Genomic DNA, 7764 nt, shown 5'->3' on the forward strand with positions numbered 1-7764 from the left:
ATTTCTCATTCATTGTTGGTCATATATTTCTGTGTGATGGGTGGACTACTAAGAGATGAGAAACGGGTCATAGTTCAAATAAAATATTACACAACGTTGCACCTCCCCTACTTATCATACTCCTCGTCATATACTCCTTATATAACTACATGAAACATATAGATGGTAGCCTGGCAGCAGTGTTGTTTTCGTCGACTACCTTTTTCCACTGAAGAAAACTAAATGGAAACTAAATTAAAACTATGCTATGGTGACTAAAACTAAGACTAAATATACTGACAATTTCGTCAACAAATAAAAACTAGACTAAACTGGTAGGAAGGGACTAGTGGACAAGAGATCCAGTATAAGTCATTTTACACTTGGTTGCATGCTGAAAATAGCTGATCTACAAGCCCACAAGGCGTCGCAGCGCGACGCGTTGTGGGCTTGTAGATCAGCTATTTTCAGCAAGTGTAAAAACAGTCATTACGACGGCATCAAGGCCCACCAAAATACATTTTAGTCGACTAAATCACCTGTAGATTTAGTCGACTAAAATCTTATGACATTTAGTCGACTAAAACCAGACTAACACTAATACATTCCAGGTGACTAAAATGTGACTAAGACTAAGTGAAAACTATTCAGGAGACTATGACTAAAACTAAAATAGAAATTTGCTGCCAAAAACAACACCAGACCATTCTCTAAATGAAACATATAGATGGTAGCCTGGCAGCCAGACCATTCTCTAAATGAAACATCATATAGATGGTAGCCTGGAACCCAGACCATTCTCTAAATGAAACATCATATAGATGGTAGCCTGGAACCCAGACCATTCTCTAAATGAAACATATAGATGGTAGCCTGGAACCCAGACCATTCTCTAAATGAAACATATAGATGGTAGCCTGGAACCCAGACCATTCTCTAAATGAAACATCATATAGATGGTAGCCTGGAACCCAGACCATTCTCTAAATGAAACATCATATAGATGGTAGCCTGGAACCCAGACCATTCTCTAAATGAAACATCATATAGATGGTAGCCTGGAACCCAGGCCATTCTCTAAATGTAACATCATATAGATGGTAGCCTGGAACCCAGACCATTCTCTAAATGAAAAATAGAGATGGTAGCCTGGAACCCAGACCATTCTCTAAATGAAAAATAGAGATGGTAGCCTGGAACCCAGACCATTCTCTAAATAAAACATATAGATGGTAGCCTGGAACCCAGACCATTCTCTAAATGAAACATATAGATGGTAGCCTGGAACACAGACCATTCTCTAAATAAAAAATAGAGATGGTAGCCTGGAACCCAGACCATTCTCTAAATGAAATGGTAGCCTGGCAGCCAGACCATTCTCTAAATGAAACATCATATAGATGGTAGCCTGGAACCCAGACCATTCTCTAAATGAAACATCATACAGATGGTAGCCTGACAGCCAGACCATTCTCTAAATGAAACATCATATAGATGGTAGCCTGGAACCCAGACCATTCTCTAAATGAAACATATAGATGGTAGCCTGGAACCCAGACCATTCTCTAAATGAAACATATAGATGGTAGCCTGGAACCCAGACCATTCTCTAAATGAAACATATAGATGGTAGCCTGGAACCCAGACCATTCTCTAAATGAAACATCATATAGATGGTAGCCTGGAACCCAGACCATTCTCTAAATGAAAAATAGAGATGGTAGCCTGGAACCCAGACCATTCTCTAAATGAGAAATAGAGATGGTAGCCTGGAACCCAGACCATTCTCTAAATGAAACATATAGATGGTAGCCTGGCAGCCAGACCATTCTCTAAATGAAACATCATATAGATGGTAGCCTGGAACCCAGACCATTCTCTAAATGAAACATCATACAGATGGTAGCCTGACAGGCAGACCATTCTCTAAATGAAACATCATATAGATGGTAGCCTGGAACCCAGACCATTCTCTAAATGAAACATAGAGATGGTAGCCTGGAACCCAGACCATTCTCTAAATGAAAGATATAGATGGTAGCCTGGAACCCAGACCATTCTCTAAATGAAACATCATATAGATGGTAGCCTGGAACCCAGACCATTCTCTAAATGAAACATCATATAGATGGTAGCCTGGAACCCAGGCCATTCTCTAAATGTAACATCATATAGATGGTAGCCTGGAACCCAGACCATTCTCTAAATGAAAAATAGAGATGGTAGCCTGGAACCCAGACCATTCTCTAAATGAAAAATAGAGATGGTAGCCTGGAACCCAGACCATTCTCTAAATAAAACATATAGATGGTAGCCTGGAACCCAGACCATTCTCTAAATGAAACATATAGATGGTAGCCTGGAACCCAGACCATTCTCTAAATAAAAAATAGAGATGGTAGCCTGGAACCCAGACCATTCTCTAAATGAAACATATAGATGGTAGCCTGGCAGCCAGACCATTCTCTAAATGAAACATCATATAGATGGTAGCCTGGAACCCAGACCATTCTCTAAATGAAACATCATACAGATGGTAGCCTGACAGCCAGACCATTCTCTAAATGAAACATCATATAGATGGTAGCCTGGAACCCAGACCATTCTCTAAATGAAACATATAGATGGTAGCCTGGAACCCAGACCATTCTCTAAATGAAACATATAGATGGTAGCCTGGAACCCAGACCATTCTCTAAATGAAACATATAGATGGTAGCCTGGAACCCAGACCATTCTCTAAATGAAACATCATATGGATGGTAGCCTGGAACCCAGACCATTCTCTAAATGAAACATCATATAGATGGTAGCCTGGAACCCAGACCATTCTCTAAATGAAAAATAGAGATGGTAGCCTGGAACCAAGACCATTCTCTAAATGAAAAATAGAGATGGTAGCCTGGAACCCAGACCATTCTCTAAATGAAACATATAGATGGTAGCCTGGCAGCCAGACCATTCTCTAAATGAAACATCATATAGATGGTAGCCTGGAACCCAGACCATTCTCTAAATGAAACATCATACAGATGGTAGCCTGACAGCCAGACCATTCTCTAAATGAAACATCATATAGATGGTAGCCTGGAACCCAGACCATTCTCTAAATGAAACATAGAGATGGTAGCCTGGAACCCAGACCATTCTCTAAATGAAAGATATAGATGGTAGCCTGGAACCCAGACCATTCTCTAAATGAAACATATAGATGGTAGCCTGGAACCCAGACCATTCTCTAAATGAAACATCATATAGATGGTAGCCTGGAACCCAGACCATTCTCTAAATGAAACATCATATAGATGGTAGCCTGGAACCCAGACCATTCTCTAAATGAAACATCATATAGATGGTAGCCTGGAACCCAGACCATTCTCTAAATGAAACATCATATAGATGGTAGCCTGGAACCCAGACCATTCTCTAAATGAAACATCATACAGATGGTAGCCTGACAGCCAGACCATTCTCTAAATGAAACATCATATAGATGGTAGCCTGGAACCCAGACCATTCTCTAAATGAAACATAGAAATGGTAGCCTGGAACCCAGACCATTCTCTAAATGAAACATATAGATGGTAGCCTGGAACCCAGACCATTCTCTAAATGAAACATATAGATGGTAGCCTGGAACCCAGACCATTCTCTAAATGAAACATCATATAGATGGTAGCCTGGAACCCAGACCATTCTCTAAATGAAACATCATATAGATGGTAGCCTGGAACCCAGACCATTCTCTAAATGAAACATCATATAGATGGTAGCCTGGAACCCAGACCATTCTCTAAATGAAACATATAGATCAGGTTTCCCCAATTAGCGGCCCGCGGGCCATCTGTGGCCCGCGGAGCGCCCCCTTGTGGCCCCTGGAAGAATGTCCAATAATTTGTGGGGGGTACTAGATATAAATGGCATTAAATGGGGGTCAGTAGCCTCTGCATGTCAAACTGGGGGTCCTTTTCAAATGGGGTCTTGCCCTGAAAATACTTTTTCAGGGGACCTCGACCTCGCGCGTGCAGACTCGACAATGAACACAATATGTTGGGGCCGATCAAATCATTAGAAAGAAGAAAATAAAGGCAGGAGACAACACTATTTGTTTTGTTTTTCTTCTTTGATTATTATTTGATCGGATCAAAACATTGTGTTCATTGTCATGATTTGTCACGATCCGAGTTGGCTTTGTCCGCGGCATAACCATCTTTAAATAAATACTTTAAGAAAAGCCTATGGGAAAAATGCATTGGGATTTATTTCCTGGGCCACTCGTTGTTCTGAAAGGGGGAGGGACTGCGACGCTCTATAGGCTAGGCTAGGGTACGGCATCAGCCATCTACGATTATAATCGTACCCCCTATAGGCGAGGCTATAGGGTACGCCATCAGCCATCTACGATTATAATCGTACCCCCTATAGGCTAGGGTATAGGGTACGCCATCAGCCATCTACGATTATAATCGTACCCCCTATAGGCCGCTAGGCTATAGGGTACGGCATCAGCCATCTACGATTATAATCGTACCCCCTATAGGCCGCTAGGCTATAGGGTACGGCATCAGCCATCTACGATTATAATTGTACCCCCTATAGGCCGCTAGGCTATAGGGTACGGCATCAGCCATCTACGATTATAATCGTACCCCTGTCAAGGAAATGTGGAATACCTAAGTTGTACATTTAAGGACATCAACCATGAGAAGCTGTTTTCTGTCCTCACTGACATTTAACCTGTGACTTGTGTGGTCTGGAGGGGTCTTCTCATTGGCATGTGTTAGGACCCACCTATTCCCTGAGGGGGGGGTAGTAAATGTATTTAAGCTGAAGTCTGACTGAGATGTGTTGAGTCAGTACGGTGTTCCATTGTAACGCTTCACTACTGTCTCCGTATTCGTATAGATTCTATTCCAATACTCTGAAAATCTGAATTGTGTCTGTCTCTGTCTTTAACTGTGTTATAAGTGCTCACCGAAAAATGTCTTTAACACCCCCTATAGGCTAGGCTAGGGTACGCCATCAGCCATCTACGATTATACTCGTACCCCCCCTATAGGGGAGGCTATAGGGTACGCCATCAGCCATCTACGATTATAATCGTACCCGCTATAGGCTAGGGTACGCCATCAGCCATCTACGATTATAATCGTACCCGCTATAGGCTAGGCTAGGGTACGCCATCAGCCATCTATGATTATAATCGTACCCGCTATAGGCGAGGCTAGGGTACGCCATCTACAGACATGTTCGTATAGGGGCGGCGGTGTCTCAGCGGTAGAGTGGCTGGCAAACACTCAAAAACGTGCACGTTCTCAGTTCAAAGTGTTTTCTCGTGCACTCTCTCAGTTCAAAGTATTTTCACGTGCACACTCTCAGATCAAAGTATTTTCACGTTGATTGATTGAATACTTTATAACAGTTCAATACAAGGTCTGCTGAGAGGATTAATAACCCAAGAAAGCACTATATGTCTTGTTTCCATTGGGGTCCTTCATGTTGAATTCAACATACAAATATAAATGGCGATGTGGCGCTCAAATTTGCATGTTGCCATGACGACCTAGTGAGCCTTAAAGCCTAGGGCTACAAACATGAGAGAGAGAGAGAGAGAGAGAGAGAGAGAGAGAGAGAGAGAGAGAGAGAGAGAGAGACCCACACAGGCCATACCACTATAACCAATTAGTGAAAGATTAGTTTAGCCTAAAGGATTACGAAGAAAAACAGAAAAGAAAGGATAAGAGAGAGAGAGAGAGAGAGAGAGAGAGAGAGAGAGAGAGAGAGAGAGAGAGAGAGAGAGAGAGAGAGAGAGAGAGAGAGAGAGAGGCTGTTTGAACTCTTGTGCTTTGTTCGAGGCTAAACAACACACTACCACCTCACCACAGGACTGATGTTAAACAACAACACATCACAGCCTCACCACCAGGACGCATGCAACAGGTACAGGTAGGTCCTCTTCTCTACGACATAAATATAAATGCAAACTCAACAAACAAATTGAGGCTATACTGACATTACAGACATTAGCCCATTATAAGGCCAGATTTTTAACCACATTAAGCAGTAAGCATAAAGTAGAAGTATATAATAAAACAGTAGAATAAGTAGAACATATAACCGACCATTGGCGTCTTTGGGGGTAGAGCTCTTGCGGGTAGACCTTCAGCTTGATTGTTTGTTAGTTGTGTGAGCGTCACCACCACCAGCCTTTAATTAACAGGTGTTCAATCAGCCAAATGAGCACCATCTTGCAGCTGATGCACTCTGGGAGATGTAGTTGTCTGAGGTCTGAGGTGTCTTGTAGAAGATCCATGCTCCATTTATGAGTGTTACTCAACAATGGTCCTGATGCTAAACAACACACTACCACCTCACCACAGGACTGATGCTAAACAACACACTAGCATCATTAAATAGCTCTATATTGTGACAGTAATCATTGCTATAGAGTGTGTGTTCAGTAACAGTGTTAAATAGCTCTATATTGTGACAGTAATCATTGCTATAGAGTGTGTGTTCAGTAACAGTGACTTAAATAGCTCTATATTGTGACAGTAATCATTGCTATATAGTGTGTGTTCAGTAACAGTGTTAAATATCTCTATATTGTGACAGTATAATCATTGCTATATAGTGTGTTCAGTAACAGTGTTAAATAGCTCTATATTGTGACAGTAATCATTGCTATAGAGTGTGTTCAGTAACAGTGTTAAATAGCTCTATATTGTGCAGTAATCATTGCAGTGTTAGGCCTAACCTTTAAACAAAATACTTTTTTGTTTTAACATGTGTTATTATATTTATTATAATAATAAAATCAATATCTGTAGATCTACTTTTTCCAGCACTGCAAATTACATCAGAAATAACAGATACATATGTTGTATTTACTACTTCGTATACTTCAGTGATTTTAGGTTGTAGATCTGTTATTTTCACTATAGTTTCACTACTTATTACGCATTTGTTTTTGTATTTATTTGTTATTCCTGGAGTTATTTCTTTCGACCCGTAAGGGTTCATTTGGTTTCATTTTACACTCTCAAGAGTTAAATAATTGTTAAACATCTGCATTACTTAATTTACAAGAAGTCGACACAATTGTTATTTTATGTTATTTAAATAATTGTTATTTTGATCAACGTTTGCCTGTTATCTCTCCTAATGGTACCACATTAAATAGAGCATGGAATTCTGGACAAAATCTTATCCTATGACATCAAAATACTCTCACTAAGTTTTGGGTATAAGGGCTCCATTTTCGTCAGCGCTAAACCCCTCATCCCTAAAATAATATCTTTGAACAGTTCAACTAGCCAATCTACATTTGAACCAGTGTTGTTTTCGTCGACTAAAACTAAGACGTAAAATGTTCATCGACTACCTTTTTTCACTGACTAAAACTAAATAAAAACGAATCTATGATGACTAAAACTAAGACTAAATATACTGACAATTTCGTCAACAAATAAAAACTAGACTAAAATGTTAGGAAGGGACTAGTGGACAAGAGATCCAGTATAAGTCATTTTACATGTGGTTGCATGCTGAAAATAGCTGATCTACAAGCTCACAACGCGTCGCAGATCTTGTAGATCGGCTATTTTCAGCAAGTGTAAAAACAGTCATTACGACGGCATCAATGCCCACCAAAATACATTTTAGTCGACTAAATCAACTGTAGATTTAGTCGACTAAAAAACTATTCAAAAGACTATGACTAAAACTAAAATAGAAATTTGCTGCCAAAAACAACACTGATTTGAACTATTCAAAAATGTTTTT

General features: G+C 40.3%; 1 long non-coding RNA gene across 1 annotated transcript in view; it reads right to left on the minus strand.

Moving 5' to 3' along the window:
- The window catches only part of LOC310863116, a 367874-nt gene that overhangs the window by 150563 nt on the left and 209547 nt on the right, over window positions 1-7764 (minus strand). The window lies entirely within an intron of this gene.

Source organism: Protomyctophum parallelum (genome assembly GCF_964188405.1).
Source record: "Protomyctophum parallelum genome assembly, chromosome: 8".
Classification (NCBI taxonomy): Eukaryota; Metazoa; Chordata; class Actinopteri; order Myctophiformes; family Myctophidae; genus Protomyctophum; species Protomyctophum parallelum.